Source organism: Stegostoma tigrinum, chromosome 1, assembly GCF_030684315.1.
Source record: "Stegostoma tigrinum isolate sSteTig4 chromosome 1, sSteTig4.hap1, whole genome shotgun sequence".
Classification (NCBI taxonomy): domain Eukaryota; kingdom Metazoa; phylum Chordata; class Chondrichthyes; order Orectolobiformes; family Stegostomatidae; genus Stegostoma; species Stegostoma tigrinum.
In genome coordinates, this window is record NC_081354.1 from 138,231,839 (window position 1) to 138,256,917 (window position 25,079).

Genomic DNA, 25,079 nt, shown 5'->3' on the forward strand with positions numbered 1-25,079 from the left:
TGTAACATGACCAGCCAACTCTTGTACCCAATACCCCGTCCAATGAATGAAAGCATGCTGTATGCCTTCTTGACCACTCTATCGACTTGCGTTGCCACCTTCAGGGTACAATAGACCTGAACACCCAGATCTCTCTGTGCATCAATTTTCCCCAAGGCTTTTACATTTTCCAGATAGTTTGCTCTTGAATCGGATCTTCCAAAATGTACCACCTCGCATTTGCCTGGTTTGAACTCCATCTGCCGTTTCTCTGACCAACTCTCCAATCTATCTATATTCTGCTGCATTCTCTGACAGTCCCCTTCACTCTCTGCTACTCCACCAATCTTAGTGTCATCTCCAGACCATCTATACCTTCCACCAGATCATTTAAGTATATCACAAACAGTGGTCCTAACACAGATCCCTGTGGAACACCACTGGTTACACTTATCCATTTTGAGCAATTCCCTTCCACTACAACTGTCTCCTGTTGCCCAGCCAGTTCTCTATCCATCCAGCTCGTACACCCTGGACCCCATGCAACTTCGTTTTGTTTAGTGATGAAAAAGGTGTCATCCACGTAGTGGACCCAAAGTTTGGGTTGGATGATTGGCAGAGCTGTTTGTTCGAGTCTCTGCATTACTGCCTCTGCTAAGAACCCTGATATCGGAGATCCCATGGGTGTACCGTTGGTTTGTTTGTAGGTTTTGTTATTGAAAGTGAAGTGGGTGGTGAGGCATAGGTCCACTAGCTTGATGATGTTGTCTTTGCTGATGAGGTTGGTGGTGTCTGGTGTATGTGTCTTCTGTTCTTCTAATAGTGTAGTCAGTGTTTCTTTGGCCAGGTTGATGTTGATGGATGTGAACAGGGCTGTTACGTCAAAGGAGACCATTATTTCATCCTCTTCTATCTTGGTGTCTTTGATGGTGTTCAGGAATTCTTGGGTGGAGTGAATGGAGTGGTGGGAGTCTTCTACTATGTGTTTTAGTCTTTGGTGTAGTTCCTTGGCTAGTCTGTAGGTTGGTGTTCCAGGTAGCGACACTATGGGTCTGAGAGGGGCTCCTGGTTTGTGAATTTTTGGTAGTCCGTAGAAGCGTGGTGTGTTCGATCCATCTGGTTTCATTTTTTGGAAGTCTCTCTTGTTTAATTCTCCAGATTTTTGAAGTTTTTTGAGTAAGGCTGTGATTCGGTTCTCCAGTTGAGGGGGGGGGGGGGGGGTCGGGTCCATCGTCACCTGTTGGTAGGTGTCGGTATCTGCAAGCAATGCATTCGCTTTCTCAATGTAGTCTGCTCGATTTAAAATGACTGTCAAGCGTCCTTTGTCTGCAGGTAGGATAACGATGTTTTTATCTTTTTTGAGTCTTTTTAGGGCTTTCCTTTCTTGTTTATTGAGTGTGTTTTCTTCCTTTTTCCTGCTTAGTGTTGGTGCGACTGTCTGTCTGATGATTTGCTGGGTTTCTTCTGTGAGTTTGTTGTCTTTCAGTGTTGCTTCTAACGCTGCTAAGAAATCTTTCTTCTCCGCATCGCGGAAGTTGTAATTTAATCCTCCTACTAAGACGGCTTTTTCAGTGTCTGTTAATGATCAGTCAGATAAGTTTTTTATCCATGCTTCTGTGCTGTCTGTGTTGTTATTTTGTGTGAGTTTGTCTAGTTTTTTCCTGCAGGTCAAGTTTTCTCGTTTTCTGTGTTTGCCGCTGTCTGATGTCTATGGCTCGTTGTGCTGTGTCTGTCCATTCATGGTCTGTCGCGTTAGTGAGTAAAGTTTTTTGGCGCGAAATTTCCAGGTTTTATTTACGGAGTCTGTTGTGGGCATCATTGATCATTTCTCTAAGCATTCTGCGGCCGTTTTGCTCAGCTATTCTTTTGGCTAGCGGGGTGTTAAGGGGAGGTTTGTAATTGAGACATTTAGGCAGTACCTGTTTCCTTAGGCATTCATGCAGGAAGTACAGCTGTTCGTGGGTGGCACTCTGTCAGATGTCATCCGACAGAGTGCCACCCATGCAACTTCGCTTTCTCCATCAGCCTACCATAGGGAACCCTATCAAATGCCTTACTGAAGTCCATGTACATGACATCCACTGTCCTTCCTTCATATATCAGCCTTGTCACCTCCTCAAAGAATTCTGCCAAGTTGGTGAGACATGACCTTCCCTGCACAAAACCATGCTGCCTAACATTAATAAGCCCATTTTCTTCCAAATGGAAATAGATACTATCCCTTAGTATCTTCTCCAGCAGCTTCCCCACCACTGATGCCAGGCTCATTGGTCTATAATTGCCTGGATTATCCTTGCTACCCTTCTTAAACAACAGGACAACATTTGCAATTCTCCAGTCCTCCAGGACCTCACCCGTGCTCAAGGATGCTAGACAGATATCTGTTAAGGCCCCAGCTATTTCCTCTCTCACTTCCCTCAATAACCTGGGATAAATTCCATCCTGACCTGGGGTCTTGTCCACCCTAATGCCTTTCAGAATATCCAATACTTCCCCCCTCCTTATTCTGACTTGACCTAGAGTAATTAAATATCATTCCCTAACCTCAACATCTGTCATGTCCCTCCCCTCGATAAATATCGAAGCAAAGTACTCAATAAGAATCTCACTCATTTTCTCTGCATCCTTGCATAACTTCCCTCCTTTGTTCTTGCGTGGGCCAACCCTTTCTCTAGTTACCCTCTTGCTCGTTAAGTTATATTTTTCTCATCTAATTCTAAATAATATGAACAATGCCATGAATTTACAGTGAACGTACACACTTTACACTGCATTTTTACATTGAATACACGTGACAATAAATAATTCAATTCAATTCCTCTCGGATCCTCCCTGACTCCAATGATACCTGAAAGACCACCGCCAATACCTCCACAATTTCCTCATCTGTCTCCTTCAGAGCTCTGAGGTGTGGTCCATCCAGGTCTGGGTGATTTATCCACCTTCAGACCAGTCAGCTTCCCCAATACCTTCTCCTTCGTGATGACCCCATACATTGACCACTGCCCCAACTCTCTTGAAGTTGTGGTACGCTACTGGTATCTTGCACCGTGAAGACTGATGCAAAGTATTTTCTTAGTTCCTTCGCTATTTCTTTGCTCCCCATTACTAATTCTCTAGCCTCATTATCCAGCAGAATAATACACACTCATTTCACATCATCAAATTCAGATTTGCCCGTTTCCCAGTGGGCTTTGCCACACGCTGTTCCAAAAATTCAATTTGTAGAGATTCCATGATCGATCTCCTTTGCTTGGGATTTACTAACAATGTGATTTTCCCAATCTTCCTGCATTTTGAAGATCACCCATGATTACTGTAATAGTGCCTTTCTTATGTGTTTTCTATCCCCTGATTTATTTACTTCCCCATATCCCAACTACTGCTAGAAGGCTCAAAAACAAAGTTGCTGGAAAAGCTCAGCAGGTCTGGTAGCATCTGTGAAGGAAAAAACAGAGTTAATGTGTCAGGTCCAGTCACCCTTCCTCAGACCTGTGCATTTTAATTGCCCACCATTAGCTTTCCACTAGGTAGGGGAGACTAAAGTTTGCTCCATTGGCTGTACATAATTCATCATACATATTGATCTGAGGTCTTAATATATGGTTGCACAAGAAGATACATGAAACTAAGCTTAATTAATGATCACTGGACTGTTAATCCAGAGACCCAGGTAACGGGGATCCGGGTTTGAATCCCACCACAGCAGATGGTGAAATTTGAATTCAATAAAATATCTAGAATTAAGAATCTAACATTGACTGTGAATCCATTGTCGATTGTCAGAACAAACCCATCTGGTTCGCGAATGTCCTTTAGGAAAGGAAACTGCCATTCCTGCCTGGTTTAGCCTACAAGTGACTCTAGACCCACAGCAATGTGGTTGACTCTTCAACAGCTGTCTGGACAATAAATGCTGCCTGGCCACGACACCCTCATCCAATGAATGAATAAAGGAACTAATTTATTAGAGTTTTTTGAGGAAATCTCATCCAGGCTGAATAGAGGGGAACCAGTAGATGTGTTGTATTTGAACATCCAGAAAGTATTCGACAAGGTACCTCATAAAGGTTGTCATAAGATAACAGTCCACAGTATTGGAGCTAGTCTGTTGGCATGGATACAGAATTGACGAATGGTCACGAAACACAAGTAAGAATAAAGACCCACTCTGAGGTTCCACAGGCATCAATGCTGCAACTTCAAATGTTAACAACAGATGTTAATAACTCAGAGGAAGGAAGCGACTATGTTTCAGCCAAGTTTATAGATGGTACAAAAATAAGTGGAAAAGCAAGTTGCAAGAGAGGTACCAACAATTTACAGATTGATATTGATAGATTAAGTATGTGGGCAAAAAGTTGGCAAATGGAGTATAGTGTGGGAAAATGTCATGTTCTTCATTTTGGAAGAACGAACAAAAGGACAGATTATGAATAAAATGGAGAAAAAACTGCAGAAAGCTACAACACAAAGGATCTTGGAGCACTTGTACACAGAACAGAAAGCTAGCACACAATTGAAGTGGGTATTCAGGAAGACTAATGGAACGTTGGCCTTTATTTGAAGGGGACTGGAGTATGAGGAGGGAAGTCTTATTGAACTGTAGAAAACAAAGTGTGGGGTTGGGTGAACACAGCAGGCCAAGCAGCATCTTAGGAGCACAAAAGCTGACGTTTCGGGCCTAGACCCTTCATCAGAAAAGGGGGATGGGGAGGGGATTCTGAAATAAATAGGGAGAGAGGGGGAGGCAGATTGAAAATGGATAGAGGAGAAGATAGGTGGAGAGGAGAGTATGGGTGGGGACATAGGGAGGGGATAGGTCAGTCCAGGGAGGACGGACAGGTCAAGGGGCAGGATGAGGTTAGTAGGTCGGAAATGGAGGTGTGGCTTGAGGTGGGAGGAGGGGTTAGGTGAGAGGAAGAACAGGTTAGGGAGGCGGGGACGAGCTGGGCTGGTTTGGGATGCAGTGGGGGGAGGGGAGATTTTGAAGCTGGTGAAATCCACTTTGATATCATTGGGCTGCAGGGTTCCCAAGTGGAATATGAATTGCTGTTCCTGCAACCCTCGGGTGGCATCATTTTGGCACTGCAGGAGGTCCAGGATGGACATGTCGTCTAAGGAATGGGAGGGGGAGTTGAAATGGTTCGTGAATGGGAGGTGCAGCTGTTTACTGCGAACCAAACATAGGTGTTCTGCAAAGCAGTCCCCAAGCCTCCGCTTGGTTTCCCCAATGTAGATGAAGCCACACCGTGTACAGCGGATGCAGTATATCACATTGGCAGACGTGCAGGTGAACATCTGCTTGATGTGGAAAGTCATCTTGGGGGTGAAGGGAGGAGGTGTGGGGACAAGTGTAGCACTTCCTGTGGTTGCAGGGGAAAGTGCCAGGTATGGTGGGGCTAGAGGGGAGTGTGGAGCTGTCTTGGCCCGAAACATCAGCTTTTGTGCTCCTGAGATGCTGCTTGGCCTGCTGTGTTCATCCAGCCCCACACTTTGTTATCTCGGATTCTCCAGCATCTGCAGTTCTGATTATCTCTTACTGAACTGTGCAAGGTCCTGGTGAGATCACATCTGAAGTACTGTGAACAGTTTTTATTCCCTTATTTAAAAGAGAGATATCGTTTCATCGGAGGCAGTTCAGAGAAGGTGCCCTCGGATGATCCCTGGTATAGAGGTATTGTCTTATGAGCAAAAGCTAAACCGCTTGGGACCGTACTCACTGGAGTTTAGAAGAACGAGAGGTGACCTCATTGAAACATATAGGATTTTTATGGGGTTTAACAGGGTAAATGTTGAGAGGATGTTTTCCCTGATGAGAAAGTCTAAGGCCAGAGACCATAGTCTCAAAATAAGGGGGCACTGTTTTATGATGGAGATGAGGAGGAATTTCTTCCCTCAGTGGGTTCAGAGGCTTTGGAACTGATTGCCACAGAGAGTTGTAGCGGAGATAGGGTGGGCGACTCCTTGTGTATATTTAAGGCTGAGATAGATAGATTCTGGATCAGTAAGCAAAATCAAGAGTTACAGGAAAAAGGCAGAAAAATGAATGGGAGGAATGTCAAATCAGCCACACAATGCTGTTGAATGGAGGAACAGGCTCGAGAATCCAAACTGCCTACATCTGTTCCTGTTTCGTATGGTCTTATGATCTAAGATGATCTCATACTCTAGTCCGCAGGGGAATTTTCCCATATAAAACTCACTGTTCTCCTGTAACTCAGAACATAACTCATTTACTATTTTACGTTAAACTTTTTCCAAGTTCTTACTAACTGAAACAGTCATTTAATTCAGCCTCTGTGCCTTGGTTGCATTTTTAAATTAATGTTCCACAAAGTCACAAATTCACCATCAAACATTAACCACTCTAAAAGATTGTTTCGAAATACTTCCTGTTTCATTATACATACTCATATTATACTTAACAGTGCACTTTAAAAATGTGGTGGTAAATCGTGAGTCAATGTTACCCTACAAACACATGCATGCTTGGAGGAAATATGGTAACTGTACACATTACAGCAATACTTTATGTGCGGGCACTATTAGGAGTTAGAACGTAATCCTTGTTTTTATATATTGTTACCAAGTGCTTGTTTCATCAGTTCTGAGCAAGGCTGCAAATGTGGAGCATGCAGACACCTTGTAGCAGACTATCAGTTCTCAGTCTAGCTATTGTACAGATCCAGTAATAACTAAATTACACTGATCTTCAATTGAAACAAACCATAAGCACATTATATTTACTACATATCACTAAACTCTTCAATAACACTGCTGGAAGACAGATAAAGGTCCTATACTGGAATAGCCTAGCATGGGTTCCCCATGCCAGTAAGTTAATTTTCAATTTACTTGGAGAAGGGAGAAAAGCCAAAATTACATGAACAATGAGAAACTTTTGAACATAAAGTGGATTTTCTTACGCTGTGAAGTTTGTTTTTGCGGTGAAAATAAAGCTATAACTTGGCAATGTACCAACATTTATGCCTTGTTTCTTAAATAAAAGGAGGTCATGGCTTATTACAAATTCAGTTCCCCTGAGAAACAATAATAATTCTGTGGCATGTTATCACAACAATTTAACTTTTCTCTCTCTACCGCTATGCAGTTTCTTGTGGCTATTCTTCTGCTTTCAGTCTGAAATCACATTGCCATTTGTTGAACTCAGGCAAATTTAAGCAATTCAAGACAATAAATCTTTACAATTAAATGAAAGCTCTGAATATGAAAAAGCCAATTATTCCTCTCATGGAATAGCTTCAGTTTATTTAATCTGTTGAGGAAATGAGCTGATTCACCGATGGCAGAACCTAGAGATCAGCTCGGCATTTATACCATTATACTACAATTTATGTTTCCTCCTGCAGTAATAATACATTGACTCACAGGTGGAAAGGAAGCATGTGACCATTAGACAGAAAGATGAATAGATATAAGGGAAACTTTTCCCATTCACCATATCTGGGGATCTGCAGAGGGAAATAAATGATAGTATCCATTACATCAGGTAAATCTATAAAACTCTATTCAAGGATATCCTGGTACTCACGCAGCTGATGTAACAGTATGGAGCAAACCAAAGGATGCCAAATCAATGAAGAAGAAAGTGGTGTTTTAATCCTCCAATTTTGCTTTTTGTATAATCTTTGGGCATCCAGTTGTAGCAGCACCATAAGAAAGGTGGATAGTCCAACTCAGATCTCCTATAACATAAAAGGTGGCAGGTTGAAAACGCGTCAAGGATGTGAGATTCTTTTAAAAAAATTCTCCTCCTCCATGGACAAACAGGATGGCCCAATGGGGCTCCAGTTCTCCTGGTCAATATGCATGTTCAACTATCAACTATAAGGCAGGATACCTCTTGAACCACAGTTGTATTGCATGAGTGGACTCAACTCCGAGTGTGCTAATTGCGACACCAACAACCAATTTAGGATAGTCAATCAATCTCACAACATGGCTCATTTCATTTGCTAGAAGCATATACACTCAAACACAGGGACCCAGACTGTGCAAACAAAAGGAATATGTTCAAGCATTTCACCATTTTGAATTACACAGGCTCTTGCAGCATCTGTAATTCTCCATTTCTTTCTCCATGGTAACACCTCAGGCAAACAAAGTCAACTTGCAAAGCAATCTTCCTGTAATATAAAAGGTTATGGTTGTTTTGAATTTGACGTTCTTGCGTTTGTCCTGATGAGTACAAGAGAAAAAGATTCCATAATAGTCTCTCTTTTCAGCAATATCCACGTTCCATACACCCATGAGACAAATGGAAGTATCTAGAATGTTCTTGGGGCCTCTGTTGTGGGGTAACAGTTGAAGATAACCTAAGAGCTGCCACAAGATTCAGATTGGGTTGCAGTACTGTGAAATCACTTATCATCAGTGAATAGCGGATACCTCCAGTTGCAGCACATTCTTGGAAGCTGACCCTAGTTCCTGCACATATGGTTTAATACTCAGTATACATCCTTTTTTTAGCTGTTCTATAACACCCTCTGGTGGTTCCACCTTTCTGGAGAAAACAAAGTACTGATTTAGTGTTTGCAATGGTTCAGTAAAAGGATTCTCACCTGTGAGTTGGGAGGCTGTGAGCTCAAACCCCACAGCAAGGATTAACATCAATGCTTGCACACCAGTGCAGTATTACTGGACTCCTCAACTGCTAGAAGAGCTGCCTTTCAGATGAGACTTGAATCTAATGTTCCCATCTAGCCTCGCAGATGGTGTAAGATTCCTTGGTGATAATTTTACAGAACGACACAGGAATTGTATCGCTAATAACTTAAACAGTAAACGCTGGAATACCCAGCTGATCTGGCAACATTTTTGCAAGGAGAAATGGAGTTAATGTTTTGGATCAATTCCCCTTCCGATGAACTCCAACTAGGCCATTCAGGAGTAAAATCAGGAAGTCCTTTCAGACAATGGAATATTTTCATCTGTTCCAAAAGTTTTTGGATTATGGGTCAATTTAAATTTCTAAAGCCATAGTTCATTTTGTGGAGGGCTAACAGGGTAGTCGCACAAAGGTGAGTAAAAGGACATAAGAAACAGATCAGCAATAATCTTATTGAATGATGAAACAAGTTCAAAGAGTACAATGACACACTTGTGTTCCCATATACCATTAAAGTCCTCAAACATTCTACATATTTATTCAGTCATTGTTACATTTCCCTTAAATTATCTTACATATAATCATCCTCTCCAACACCCACCTCTAGGCCGGTCTGAATTGCCCCTTGGACTTGTAAGTATCGACATAAAAGTGCTTCAGTTACAGCATTGAGTACTTTTTTTGTTTTTGAGACACAAACAGGTTTTAAATAGATGCAAACCTTCCTGGACTGGATGACATTTAAACAAAAATGTGACAGAACAAAATGTTCCTCACTAAAACTATAAATGTTCAATGCAACCCATGAAAATCCTAGAGCAATCAACATTTTGCCTGATAAATTCTGAACGGTGGGATTATTTTGTTGCCTGTCTGACACCAAATAACACTATCTCTCCTGAAATCATTGGCAGTGAAATTGTGGCTCCAATGATGCACATTTGCAAAGATCGGTTTCCTTCACATCTAATAGTTACAGAAGTCATGGCATCTTCAGTCTTCAATCATTTTTATTAGAATAAGCTGCATTTAAAGCTAAGTGAACAAAGAAAAGCTTTCAGCAGTTTGCAGTCTCAGTTAAATTTAAGCAAGCTCAATATCCTTTGCCTTTTTTTTCGAATAAAATCAGAAACTATACCTCTGCTTTTGAAAACAACAACATTTGGCTGCTATCTCAGCACCTGTTTCTCTAAAATACTTCGTAACGGCAAAGATTCCCATCAAATGAAGCCTTTTAAAAGGACTTGGCATCGCATACAAAGCTATGCACTGCACAAGACACAGACGCGCGGGGTCCCCAATCCCTGACCATCCTCGTGTACTGCCCACCTTCATCTTGCTTCCTGTGTACTTCCGTCCCCTAGACATCAAATGACCACCTCATTTACACAAAGATGTTTGGACACAAAGGCCGCGAAAGAATTGGGTTGTTGTAAGACAAGAGGCAGTGGTATCAGAAAATCTTATTGTACCTCGGTCAGCTTGCTTTCAAATTCTACAGCATACTGTCATCACAAACATTGATCCGTGGTATATCTAATGTGGACATGAGACATCATCCTGACAGAGATGTAGAGACAAAACAAACGAAAGAAATCATGAACAGAGCATTTTCATCTATGTCACCAAAGTACCCTCGGTCAGTTTTATTTTGTTTTTCTTCCTCCTGCTATAATTTCTGTATACTCCCTGGATTGATAACTTTGACTAAGCTGGCAATGGAGCCAATTGGCTCTGGAGGGCAATCCTGGTGGTATGAATCTAGGCAGCTCATGAACAATTCCAAAAGGGTTGTTTTCTGGCTTATGGGCACAGACTACTTCAGTGACTGAGCTGTCAAAAATTGTGCTGGACTTTGTGCAATAATCAAACAAAATTCTGACATTACAGTGGAAGAAAAAAAATCATTGTTAAGCAACTGAGCTGTTGCTTAGGACATAATGTTGAGGAACTCCTGCAGCGATGTCCTGGAGCTGAGATGATTAGACCTTTAACCAACCAACATCCATTGTACTAGGCATGATTCCAACCAGCAGTGTGTTTCCCCTGATTCCCATTAACTTCAGTTGTGCTGGTCTCCTTGATGTCATATTGAGTGAAATGCTTTGTTGTTCGGGGCAATCATTCTCACATCACAACTTGAACATAAGAAGTAGAAGCAGATGTATGCTATTCAGATTTTTAAGTCTACCCTGATGTTTAACAAATTCATGGCTGATCTGCCCCGAGCTTCAATGTCCCTTTTGTGCTAGCCCAGTGTAACATCAACTCTGCTATTTCAAAAATCTCTTTAACTATTTTCAGTGATCTTACCTCCACAACCTTCTGGATTACAGGATTCCAAGCATTCACTACTCTCCAGAAATAAAGTTCCTTCTCATCTCAGTTTTGAATGAGTGTCCCCTTATTTTTTTAACTATATCCCCTCATTGGGGAATCTACCAGTAATGAAAATATCTTCTCAACACCAACTCTATTAAACCCCCTTGCATGTTTCTCTAAGATCACTCCTCATTCTTCTAATCTTGACTGAATAAAGACTTGATCTGTTTAGCAGTTTTTGATAGTTCATTTCGAATGACTCTAACGAATCTTCTTTCAACTAACTCTAATGCTGTGATATCCTTCTTTAAATACAAAGGAATAAACTTCACACGGTACTCCAGGCACAGTCTCACTAACACCCTGCACAATTGTAACAAGGACTTCCTTTTTTTTAAAATTCCAGCACTCTGAGTTCAGTTCTTTTGTTCACATTTGGGCCAAGGCTGTGATAAGGTCAGGAGCTGAATGGGCCAGGCAAAGTATCTATAAGCAGGTTATTTCTGAGCAAGTGCTACTCATTATCACCATCAGCGACCCCCTTCCATCATTTTGCTGATGTTTGCGAGTGGACTTACAGGATGGTATGTGGGCGGAGTGGCTCTACTGTCCTGGCTTTTTGTGGAAGGGATATATCTGGACAGTTTCTATCATCACCAAGTAGACGCTGATGTTTTAGCTCTACTGAAATAGCTTAGTAGATGCATGACTAATTCAGGAGGGTGGGTTTTCAGGATTGGTGCTGTGATATTCACAGGACCAGTGACGTTTTATAATATGGTGAACACTGACCCAAAGAACCAGCTGAAATGGGAACAAAAATCTAAGGCATCAGCTGTTGAGTATCATCAAAAACATGAGATCAAGAGCAAATTTCAAACAAGGCAATTAGTCATAAAGATTAGTCATAAAGTTCATTCCAGACAGTCAGCACAGCCCAACTTTTCCATTGGGAAAACAGCAACAAAGCAGATTTCTATCTAGGAGCCAATACAATGGAGTTGTCAACCAACAAAGAGAATAAGTGAAAGGTGTGCTTCAGTGTTCGGAGCCAATAAAGGGCATCATGCATTGAGATAGTTCATCTTATCACAGTTGCGTGGCCTTAGATTCAGAAGGGAAGTGATTTTTCAACTGGACTAAAACCATTCAGTGGAACAACACAGTAGAAACCCTTAACCCGCCTCCAGATTTTTGTGTACAAGATGGAGACTCAGGGGATTCTCATCCGCAAATATTTTAGTTATTGTTGCGAAATTGTAATTGGCAACAGCACTTTGGTTGGAAAACCAACAGGGCTAAAGTTGAAATAAAGCAATGTTAAACAGAAGCTATGTTTAAGATCACAGTAAAAAAATTCAATATTCCAATAAAGCACTGATAATTATAAAGAAGAAATAATGCCACAATTTAATCAATTCAGCAGTTTAGGCAGTGGAATGTATCTTCCCACAGGGATCCTTTACCAGGAGTTCACGCAATCAAAAGATTTGTTTTTCTGTGAGATTTCTTCTCACTGTATAAACAGTTGACCCACATGTGATTTTCCCACATTAATACACAGGGAGTGTAATTTTCCCTCCTGCGTTGTGAGGTAATGGTGAGCATGATGATTTGAACAGGCAAAATCTCCAAGCTTCAAATTTGTGCCATCAAGCTAAATGGTTTCAATTAACTTCTTCATCCTTCAGTGGTCAGATGAATTTCAGTAAGTTAGAAGCCTAGAGACACACGTTTGCACCCCATTAATTCACAACTCGTATTAACTTAGCTTTCCAAGTAATTTCTCACCAATTGGGAATCTTGATGTTTCCAAAATTAGACAATTCAAAAAACAGGACCTATCAAGCTGGGTTCTCTGCCTCAAGTTCAGTTGGGCTCGCTGCTGTACCAGTTATCTTCATTCTCCTTAGATTGAACTACAAAACTACAGCAGCCTCCATGATCCATAGGAACAATGTCTCCATGGACTATTCATCCACACCACTGGCAATGGCAACGTATTTGCCTCAAAACATAAGATTACTTGTTATTGTACAAAATCAGACAACACTTTATTTATTCCTCACGGTTAGCTTTTCCAAGCAAGGGCAGCCAGCAGTCTCGGGGTCAGAAGAAATGACTAAATTAATGCCACAGCAGCCATTATCCTGTAAGCAGCCCACCTTGTGCTTACAGATGGAGAGTCCTTGACACTGATCCAGCTCCTTCAGAGGCAGCTCTCAGAGCGAGCAGGACCTCTGACAATCCTGTCCTTTTGCGTCAGCCAGCTCTCCCTGATTGGACCAATTTAACGGCCTCAATCAGGGAACTCATATTCTATGAGATCACCTGGCTGATCACATTACTATCAGTACATCCCTCTGCTTCCTGCCCCACCCCTGCCCCGAGACCAAGGACATAGGCGTTTTTTGTTTTGTAGCTCCTCCTGGAGCCTTTTAATACCAGGTCAGGTTCCTCCAACACTGACAGGGATACGGGTGGCGTATAACACACAGTAGCTTGCCTCTTACACCCGAAACGTCTCGGAACAAATTCATTCTCTTCTTCAGTGGATAATGGCATTGAGGCAGTGACATGATGGGGGGCGGGGGGAGGCATAGTGGCGTAGTGGTTAGCACTGCTGCCTCACAGCACCAGGGACCTGGGTTCAGTTCCACCCTTGGGTGACTGTCTATATGGAGTTTACACATTCTCCCCGTGTCCGCATGGGTTTCCTCCAGGTTCTACGGTTTCCTCCTACAGTTCCAAAGATGTGCAGGTTAGGTGGATTGGCCATGCTAAGTTACCTACATTCAGGGATGTGTAGATTAGGTGGGTTATAGGGGGATGAGTCTGGGTGGGAGGCTCTGAGGGTCAGTATAGACTTGTTGGGCCGAAGGGCCTGTTTACACACAGAAGGGATTCTATGATCTATAATCTGCCATGTCCATCTCAGATGCCATGGTCTCGTCAACACTCGACCGATGCGAGAACCCACAGTTTCCAGACAGTGGGAAACGCTACTTTGGGACTGGGCATGCTTTGCTCACTCAGCTTTCATATGACCCATGTGCCTGTTGAGGACTGTTGCACCTACCCAAATTTTATATGTCCCTGGACCTGACCTTGTGCCGACCATGCCTCTTACCCATGCAGGGCCATTCCCATGGCTCCTACATTAAATCTCACCCCTTGAAGTGAACTGTTTCTCTCACTTAGTGGAGCCTTGAGTCCAGCACTGGCATTCCTGATGCCACTTCACCCTCCCCCAGGTCCAGGAGGATCAGATCTAACTTGGTGTGGAGTCTTCTCCCCATTACCAACTCTGCTGGAGCTATCCTTGTAATTGGATGAAGGGTGGTCCTATGATCAAATAAGAAGTGGGACTGTTTGGTAACTAGTGAAGCTTTAGGCTGTTCCTTTAAGCCTGCCTTCAAAGTTTGGACTGCTCTTTCTGACAAGCCATTGGATGATGGATAGTATGGTGCTGTTCTTAAATGTCAAATACCATTTGACTTTAGGTAATACTCAAATGCCCTGCTGGTAAACAATGGCCCATTATGTGTGACCGACACTTCTGTGTATTGCAAAAGATACATGCAGCTTTTCTATCATTGTGCCCATGTTTGACAAATGATTGCTATGCACATCCAGCTACTTTGAGTGGGCGTCCACAGTGACTAAGAACACTAAGTTCATGAAAGGACCTGCATAGTCAACACATAACTGAGTCCATGTTTACCCGGCCATTCCCACAAATGTTGGGAAGCTGCTGGTGGTAATTTTTGTCTTCATTGGCACTCTGGACACCAATATGTTTATTTCAATTATGTCTGCATCCAATCTTGGCCACCAGATACAACTTCTCACCAACATGCTCATTTTGGAAACTACTGGGAGAGTTCAGCCAGTATCTTGTGGCAACCTTTGCTTGGGACAATCACTCTTACTCTCCATAATAACATATCATTCTCTACAGTAGTCTGGTCTCTCTGGGTCCAAAAAGGTCTCTTCCCACATCCTGGGCCCAGTCTTCAATGGCAGGATCAAATAAGTCAAGCTTCGCAAATAACAACATGATGCTAGAAATGCTTACCCCAACTCAAAGATGACTGTTTTGACCAAGTTTCTTCAGGAATATGCTCTTCTCTCATTGTCTCTGAAATAACCCCACAGAGGTTGGTTTCCCATCACCAAATCACCCTTTATTTACATGTGGAGAGTCCTTGACACTGGTCCAGCTTCCTCAGACCCATCTCTCAGAGTGTCTGACATTCCTGTTCTTAACTGTCAGTCAGGGCTCCCTGATTGGACCAGGTTAACAGCCCGAATCTGTGAAGCCATATTCTCTGATGCCAGCCTGACCAACCTTGCTACAATACTACAGTGCCTTAATGCAGAGGGAAAGGCAGCCAATCTCTAGCTTAGACCTAGCTCCTTTTCTTTTGAGAATGTGATAATGATCTTTCTCCTTGAACTTCTGTAGTCTTTGAGGTGAACTTCGAGACGTCCACAGTACTCTTAGGAAGAGAGTTCCAGGGTTTTGATCCACTGCCGGTAAAAGAACAGCTATATAGTTGCAAGCCAGGTTGGTATGTGGCTTGGAGGGGAATGAGTTGATGATGGCATTCGCATATAACCACTGCTGTTTTCCTTCTAGATGTTAGTGATCGCAGGTTTAGAAGGTGCCATCTAAGGTGTCTTTGTGAGTTATTGTAGTGCATTTTGTTGATGATGTACACGGCTGCCACTGAGAGTGAAGGGAGTCAATGCTGAAAGAGACACAAGGGAAGCTAATCATGCTTTATCCAGGACGCTGTCAAGTTTCTTGAGTGTTATTGGATCGGGCAAGTGGGGAGTATTGTAGTACACTACTGACTTGTTCCTTGTGAATGCTGAATGGGCACTAGGCAGACAGGAGATGAGTTTCTTGCCACACAATTACCAGTCTTTGATCTGCTATATCAGGCACATTATTTATATGACAGGTCCAGTTTAGTTCCTGGTTACTGGTAATCCCCAGGATTTGAAACTGAGCAATATAGCATGAGTAGCTCCATTGAATATTAATGGAAATTATTAGAGTTTCTCACGACGGAGATGGACATTTTCTGGCTGTTGTGTAGAATGCAGGTTGCTTGGATCTTCCCATTTTTCACCAAGTATAGCTGTTATCCAGATCTTGCTGTATTTTGACACAGAACATTTCAGTATCTATGGAGTTATGACTGGTGCTGACATTATATAGTCATTAGCAACCATCCCCACTTTTGACCTAATAATGGAAAGAAGGTCAATGATGAAGGTACTGAAGAGCGTTGGACCAAGGACACCATCCTGAGGAACTCCTGCAGAGATGTCCCGAGATGCAATGATTGACTGCGTTGACATAATTGACCCACTACACTATGGCCTCCCTACTTCAGAGCAGAGGGAAAGGCAGACAACATTTTACAATAAGAAATTGTACATGTTACAGTCAGAAATGGGAGGAAATGTTCCTGTATGGCATGGTGTTGTGTCAACGTCAGAGTTGCAGCATGGAACCGCAGTTTCCGCAACAAACGCACTTCATGGGATTAAACAAAATGGCAGTTTGTGTAACTCAAAGTGGGGTGAGTGTTTAGCGGGGACTTAGTGGGAAGATTCATGGACACAATCATGGACACACTGTCCCAGTCAGTCAAAAAGCAATGCCAGGGTAGGGCCATGTTTAATCAGGTGAATGGTGCAAATCAAGTCTGCAGATCTGTGTGATTGAACAGGAATTGGGTCATGGTCAATTCTTGCAATCAAGAAAAACCTGTCTAGGCCTTATATTGGGTTACTACTGCAGACTAGGTCTCAGAGTGGGCCATGTTCAGTCATGGTTGCATGTTGCATATAATCTATGAGTTTTTTAAGCATCAGTCCATGGCATCATCACAGCTGTGGCAGCTCCTGTCTGGGCGTAGTCCTCTGTTCAGAGCTCAGGTTGCTGGGATACTTATTGCCGTTCAATTTCCATCATTGCGTTGCTTGGAACTCTGGATCCAATGCTGATCTGTGGCCTGTGCAGATGATAACTTTGTATCTTTCTGAGAAGCCGCCCGTGAGTTGAGGAACAGCTTATCCAGTTGTGTATATGTACCTATGGCCATGTTGGTATACCTTGTCATTCGCATCCACCACTTACAACTGAGGTGACTACTGCTCTATGCAAGGTCCCAGGTTGCCACTTCAGCTGATTTTTGTTGAGACAGTTGAAGATTTTTACCCTGAGTGACTCCTCATTGTTTAGTTTTGGTAACGGTTTAGCAGTCTTATCAAAATGAAATGCTGTTTCACCTTGATTTTGTCACTCAGACATGTTACTTCTGGCTTCAGTAGCTTTAGTGTTACTGGAAGAGTAGTTTGGCTGTGTCCTAACATTAGTCTTTGTACAGGATTACTTTCTGCACCTTCACTCCAGGAATGGTTGATGTACATTTGCTGGATTTGTTGAATTTCTTCATGATTCCTTTGATTGGGGATAGTGTGGAGTTGATGTGTGGTGATGGAACTTCACAACCATTCCTGAAGTAATTAAATTCATCATGGGCTGAGGGCCATTGACAATCATCACAATGTTGAGAATATCATAACGATTGAAGCATGCTTTCAAGCAATTGACAATCTCTCCAGTGGTTGTAAAAGTCAGCCTCTCTGTAGTCAAAATAATAGTCTACGATGACAAGATAACAAGTAGCTATACGCTACTTAGCTTAATATTTGTTGCTGGGAAGATGTTAGCGTTTATTATAAAGGATATAATAGCAGTTTATGTAGAAATACCAAATATAATCACACTGCATCAACATGGCTTCATGAAGGGGAAATCAATAAACGGAAGCAACGGATGTGTTATATTTGGATTTTCAGAGCATTTAATAAGGTATAACACATTTGGCCATAACAGCCTACTGTTGGAGGCTTGAATAGAGGATTGGCTAATTAATAGAAGACAGAGGTAAGAGGGGCAATTTTAGGATGTAAACATATAGAGTGCCACAGTGACCAGTGCTGGCACCACAGTTACTTACCTATATATGACTTGGATGAGGAACATGAATGTACAATCGCCAAGTTTTCTGGGTAACACAAAATAAATAGGAAAGCAAGGGGTAAAGGTAATGTAAAGAATCTAGAGTTCCAAAGTTGTATAACACTTAGAGAGAAAGAAAATTGTCTCATCTCCATCCTGAAGCACCATGTTCCAGACTGACCCACAAGAGGAAATATCCTTTGCACGTACGCACTGTCAAGATCATTCAGAATCTTATACAATTCAGTCAAGACACCCCTCATTTTTCTAAACTGCAGTAGCAACATGCCCAACCTGTCTAACCTATCCTCATAAGACATACATTCAGTTCAGGTTTCAGGTAGACAAACAGGAGGCTGAAAGAACACACCATGCCAGGCAGCATCTGGAGGAAAGGAGAAGTCAACGTTTTGGGTGTTACGTGTCATCGGACTTCAATTCAGGTATCAATCCAGTGCACATCATTTGAACAATCATCAATACATATCGCTCCCTAAACAGAGACTCCAAAATTACACATGGTATCCAAGGTGTGGTCCCAACAATGTTGTGTATAACTGAAGCACAACATCTTCACTTTTATGTTTAACTTGTAATGAAGGATAGCATCCCATTAGCTGTAATTGAAACCATAAGAAGTGCAGATGCTCTAAAGCAGGAACAAAAACAAAGTTGCTGGAAAAGCTCAGCAGGTCTGGCTGTATCTGTGAAGGAGAAAACAGAGTTAATGTTTCGGGTCCAGTGACCCTTCCTCAGAACTGATGGTGGCTGGAAAAATGTCAGTTTATATGCAGAAAACAGGGAGGTGGGTGAGGTAGGGAGTAAACAATAAGACAGAGCCCAAAGAGAGAAAAAGACAGTTGGGCACACAAGGGAATTACTAACAATCAGGTTAGGAGGGTGAATAGTTGTTAATGAGGGTTGTTAGTGACTAACAACAGGGCGTGTGTAGTGGCGGGCTATGTGGTTACAAGGCCTGGTGTGTGGAGTAGGGGGTGCTGGGACATGGAAGCGTTTAGGCCCTAAACTTATTGAACTCAATATTGAGTCTGGAGGGCTGTGAGGTCCCCACGCCGAAAATGAGGTATTGTTCCTCCAGCTTGCATTAGGCTTCACTGGAACTCTGCAGCAAGCCAGAGACAGAGATGTTGGCCAGGGAGCAGGGTGGTGCATTGAGGTGAGAGACAACAGGTAGTTCAAGATAACAAGGTGTAGAGCTGGATGAACACAGCAAGCCAAGCAGTGTCATTGTAGGAGGAAAGCTAATGATTCAGGCTGAGACCTTCATCAGAAATGCGGGAGGGAATGAGGGTTTTGAAATAAATAGGTAGAGAGGGGGAGGTGGATTGAAGATGGATAGAGGAGAAGATAGGTGGAGAGGAGACAGACAAGTTAAACAGGCAGGGATGGAGCCAGTAAAGGTGTGTGTGGGTAGGTAGGTAGGGAAGGGATAGGTCAGCCCAGGGAGGATGGACAAGCCAAGGGGGCAGGATGAAGTTAGTAGGTAGGAATATGGGGTGCGGCTTGAGGTGGGAGGAGAGGATAAGTGAGAGGAAGAACAGATGGGGGGGGGCGCGCAGGGATAAGCTGGGCTGGTTTTGGGATGCGGTAGGGGGAGGGGAGATTTTGACACTTGTGAAATCCACATTGATACCATTAGGCTGCTGGGTTCCCAAGCTGAATATGAGTTGCTGTTCCTGAAATGGAGCATCGTCGTGGTACTGCAGGAGGCCCAGGATGGACATGTCATCTGAGGAACGGGAGGGGAGTTGAAATGGTTTGCAACTGGAAGGTACAGTTGTTTACTGTGAACCGAGCATAGGTGTTCCGCAAAGCGATCCCCAAGCCTCCGCTTGGTTTCCCTGATATAGAGGAAGCCACAACGGATACAGCAGATACCACATTAGCAGATGTGCAGGTGAACATCTGCTTGATATGGAAAGGCTTCTTGGGGCCTGGGATGGGGGTGATGGAGGAGGTGTGGGGGCAAGTGTAGCACTTCCTGTGGTTGCAGGGAAAGGTGCCGGGTGTGGTGGGGCTGGAGGGGAGTGTGGAGCGGACAAGGGAGTCACGGAGAGAGTGGTCCCTCCGGAAAGCAGACAAGGGTGGAGAGAGAAAAATGTCTTTGGTGGTGGGGCCAGATTGCAGATGGTGGCAGTGTCGGAGGATGATGCGTTGGATCCGTAGGTTGGTGGGGTGGTATGTGAGGACAAGGGGGATTTTTTTTTAGTTGTTATTGCGTGGGCGGGGTGTGAGGGATGAGCTGCGGGAGACACGGTCAAGGGCGTTCTCAACCACTGCGGGGGGAAAGTTGCCATCCTTGAAAATGAGGACATCTGAGATGTACAGGAGTGGAATTCCTCATCCTGGGAGCAAATGCAGCAAAGACAAAGGAATTGGGAACAGGGGATGGCATTTTTGCAGGAAGGTGAGTGGGAGGAGGTGTATTCTAGGTCACTGTGGGAATTGGTGGGCTTGAAATGGATATTTGTTTCTAGGTGATTGCCCGAGATGGAAACAGAGAGGTCCAGGAAGGTGAGAGAGGTATTAGAGATGGTCCAGGTGAACTTAAGGTTGGGGTAGAAGGTGTTGGTAAAGTGGATGAACTGTTCAAGCTCCTCGTGGGAGCACGAGGCAGCGCTGGTACAGTCAGCAATGTAATGGAGGAAGAAGTGGGTTTTAGGGCCTGTGTAGGTGTGGAAGAGGGATTGTCCCACATAACCTACAATGAGGCAGGCATAGCTTGGGCCCATGTGGGGACCCATGGCCACCCACTTTGTCTGTAGGAAGTAGGAGGAATTGAAAGAGAAGTTGTTGAAGGAGAGGACGAGTTTGGCTCGGTGGATGTGAGTATCAGTGGAAGGGGACTGGGCATGCCTGCGGGACAGGAAAAGGTGGAGGGCCTTTAGGTCATCTGCATGGGGAATGCAGGTCTATAGGGACTGGATGTCCATGGTGAAAATAAGGTGTTGGGGACTGGGGAATTGGAAGTTCTGGAGGAGGTGGAGGGCATGGGTGGTCTCACCGACAGAGGTAGGGATTTCCTGGACCAAGGGGGAGAAAATGGAGCCGAGATAGGTGGAGATAAGTTTGGTGTGGCAGGAGCAGGCAGAGGCAATGGGTCAACCAGGGAGTCAGGTTTATGGATTTTGGGAAGGAGATATCAGGGGGCGGTGCGAGGTTGGGGAACGATGAGGTTGGAAGTGTGGGTGTAAGGTCACCTGGGGTGATAAGGTTGTGGATGGTTTGGGAGATGATAGTTTGGTGATCAGGGGTGGGGTCACGAGCCAGGGGGCAGTAGGAGGAGGTGTCGGAGAGTTGGTGCCTGGCCTCAGCGTTGTAGACGTCAGTGCGCCATACCACAACTGCGCCTCCCTTGTCCGTGTCTTTTATGGTGAGGTTGGGATTGGGGCAGATAGAGTGGAGAGCTGCATGTTCAGTGGGGGGAGAGGTTGGAGTGGGTGAGAGGGGTGGAGCCATTTTTATGAGAAGAAATTAGATGTTCTGTGAAGTGGTCGCTAACTATACGCTTTGTTTCCCCAATGTAGAGGAGACTACATTGCGAGCAGCGAATGCAGTAGACTAGATTCTGGGAAGCACAGGTGAAGTGTTGTTTCACCTGGAAAGTATATTTGGGCCCTTGGATACTGGGGAGGGAGGAGGTAAATGGGCAGGTGTTGCACCTTCGCCAGCTACAGGGGAAAGTGCCGTAGGGCTGTTGGGACGTGTTGGGGGTGAAGGAGGGTCCTGGAGGAAACGGTCCCTTTGGAAGGGTGGACAAGTGAGGCGAGGGGAATATGTGACTGTTGGCGGCATCTTGCTGGAGGTGGCGGAAATGGCATCTGATGATCTTCTGAATGTGGGTGCTGATGGGATGGTAGGTGGATGGATTCATCAAGGGCAGGTCGTGTTTCACAAACCTCATTGAGTTTTTTGAGAAGGTGACCAAGCATGTGGATGAGTTAAGGACAGTGACATGGTGTACATGGACTTCAGTAAAGCCTTTGATAAGGTTCCACATGGTAGGCTATTGGAGAAAATACAGAGGCATGGGATTGAGGGAGATTTAGCAGTTTGGATTAGAAACTGGATTTCTGTAAGAAGGCAACGAGTGGTGGTTGATGGAAAATATTCAGCCTGGAGTCCAGTTACTAGTGGTGTGCCACACGGATCTGATTTGGGACCACTGCTGTTTGTCATTTTTGTAAATGACTTGGACGCAGGCATACGTGGATGGGTTAGTAAGTTTGCAGATGACACTAAAGTCAGTGGAGTGGTGGACAGTGTGGAAGAATGTTGCTGGTTGCAGGGACACTTGGATAAACTGCAGAATTGGGCTGAAAGGTAGCAAATGGAGTTTAATACGGATAAATGTGAGGTGATTCACTTTGGGAAGAATAATAGGAAGGCAGAATACTAGGTCAATGGAAAGACTTTTGGTAGTGTGGATGTACAGAGGGATCTCAGTGACCATGTACATAGATCCCTGAAAGTTGCCACCCAGGTTGATAGTGCTGTTAAGAAGGCTTACGGTGTGTTAGGTTTTATTGGTAGAGGGATTGAGTTCCGGAGCCGTGATATCATGCTACAACAGTACAAAATGCTAGTGCGGCCTCATTTGGAATATTGCATGCAGTTCTGGTCACCCCATTACAGGATCGATGTGGAAGCATTGGAAAAGGTGCAGAGATTTACCAGGATGTTGCGTGGTCTGGAGCGAAGGCCTTATGAAGAAAGGCTGAGGGACTTGCGTCTGTTCTCACTGGAGAGAAGGAGGCTAAGAGGGTGTTTAATAGAGACATACAAGATGATCAAAGGATTAGATAGGGTGGACAGTGAGAGTCTTTTTCTGAGGATGATGACTTCAGCTTGTACAAGGGGGCATAGCTACAAATTGAGGGGTGATAGGTTTAAGACAAATGTCAGAGACAGGTTCTTTACTCAGAGAGTGGTAAGGGCATGGAACACTCTGCTTGCCAATGTAGTTAACTCAGCCACATTAGGGGCATTTAAACAGTCCTTGGATAAGCATATGGATGATGATGGGATAGTGAAGGGGGAAGGGCTTAGATCAGTTCGCAGATCGGCGCAACATTGAGGGCCGAAGGGCATGTTCGGCGTTGTATTGTTCTATGTTCTATGTTCTAATGAGGGAAACCTGATCATAAGACCATAGGACATAGGAGTGGAAGTAAGGCCATTCGGCCCATCAAGTCCACTCCGCCATTTAAATCATGGCTGATGGGCATTTCAACTCCACTTCCCTACACTCTCCCCATAGCCCTTGATTCCTTCTGAGATCAAGAATTTGTCGATCTCTGCCTTGAAGGCATCCAACGTCCCGGACTCCACTGCACTCCATGGCAATGATCGCTGTTGTGGGAGGGAAGAGCCTTAAGCCAAGGGAGCCTCCGAAATGTCCACCCTCTTCCTCAACCAAGGATTCCCCAACTCCATTGTCATCAAGGTCCTCATCCTGGTCTGGCCCATCTCCCACACTTCTGCCCTCACCCCTTCTCTTCCCTCCCACAACAGTGATTGGGTCCCCCTTATCGTCACCTACCATCCCACCAGCATCCACATCCAGAAGATCTTATCATTGCAGGTGCCTCCTGCAGTGCCACAATGATGCCACCCGAAGGTTGCAGGAACAGCAACTTATATTCCGCCTGGGAACCCTGCAGCCATATGGTATCAATGTGGACTTCACCAGTTTCAAAATCTCCCCTTCCCCTACTGCATCCCTAAACCAGCCCAGTTCGTCCCCTCCCCCCACTGCACCACACAACCAGCCCAGCTCTTCCCCCCCACCCACTGCATCCCAAAACCAGTCCAACCTGTCTCTGCCTCCCTAACCGGTTCTTCCTCTCATCCATCCCTTCCTCCCACCCCAAGCCGCACCCCCAGCTACCTACTAACCTCATCCCACCCCCTTGACCTGTCCGTCTTCCCTGGACTGACCTATCCCCTCCCTACCTCCCCACCTATACTCTCTCCACCTATCTTCTTTACTCTCCATCTTCGGTCCGCCTCCCCCTCTCTCCCTATTTATTCCAGTTCCCTCTCCCCATCCCCCTCTCTGATGAAGGGTCTAGGCCCGAAACGTCAGCTTTTGTGCTCCTGAGATGTTGCTGGGCCTGCTGTGTTCATCCAGCCTCACATTTTATTATCTTGAAATTCTCCAGCATCTGCAGTTCCCATTATCTCTGTACTAGAAGTTATATGTGTTCACACATACAACCTTTGCAAACAGAAAATGAAAGTTCATACTTTATGATTTCTCAATTAAACAAAAGCTTGGAGAACAACCGTTCCTTAGTGCATTCCTCAAGGCAATGTCTTGACCAGAGTCCACTTGCCAATCAATCAGCACCTTCTTCTCATTCTCTATAAATTGTTGCTCCCTTTATGGTATTCTTGCAATTCTGTCCTGATGAAAGCAAGATGAAAAGCTAACAACATTTTTTATTATTTCAGCTACAAATACTTATTATTTTATGTATTACCAGTTTCATGCAACAAGTCTGTGACGCCTGTAAATTCCTATGTGCCAGCCAAATATATTGCGAGTTGTGAATCTAGGAATGAGAGGAATATGCCAGTGAAGATAAACTTTTGATAACTGAAGTCACATGGCCAGAAATCACTGTAACCTGGTGTCGTGATTTCTGACATTGTCAATTCCAGTCCAACACCAGCACCTCCACGTTATGAGTAACATGGCACATATGAAGGTGTAACATTGGTGCGCTGGCCAGTTTTTGTGATAACTTCTGAATACTTGAATCTAGGTAATGGCATAACATTGGCCACTTAGCTGGTGAGAATTCAACCTCCTTTGAAATACCAGTCTCAGGATAAGACATAAGACCATAAGACGTAGGAGTGGAAGTAAGGCCATTCGGCCCATCAAGTCCACGCCGCCATTTAAATCATGGCTGATGGTCATTTCAACTCCACTTCCCTGCACTCTCCCTGTAGCCCTTGATTCCTATAAGACCATAAGACATTAGGAGTGGAAGTAAGGTTGAACAACAAGGTTATAGATCCGGAGAGGTGACAGGAAGACTATTAATTTTCTCCACTGATGAAGTTTACTGT

The 25,079-nt window shown here is 44.1% G+C and overlaps 1 long non-coding RNA gene across 1 annotated transcript in view; it reads left to right on the forward strand.

The window, feature by feature from the left end:
- Positions 1 to 1,261: 1,261 nt before the first annotated feature.
- LOC125456743 (uncharacterized) overlaps positions 1,262 to 25,079 on the forward strand; it is a 102,826-nt gene continuing 79,008 nt past the window's right edge. The window contains exon 1 of the long non-coding RNA XR_009446217.1: positions 1,262 to 1,311. This is a non-coding gene — a long non-coding RNA (uncharacterized LOC125456743). The remainder of the gene's footprint in view (positions 1,312 to 25,079) is intronic.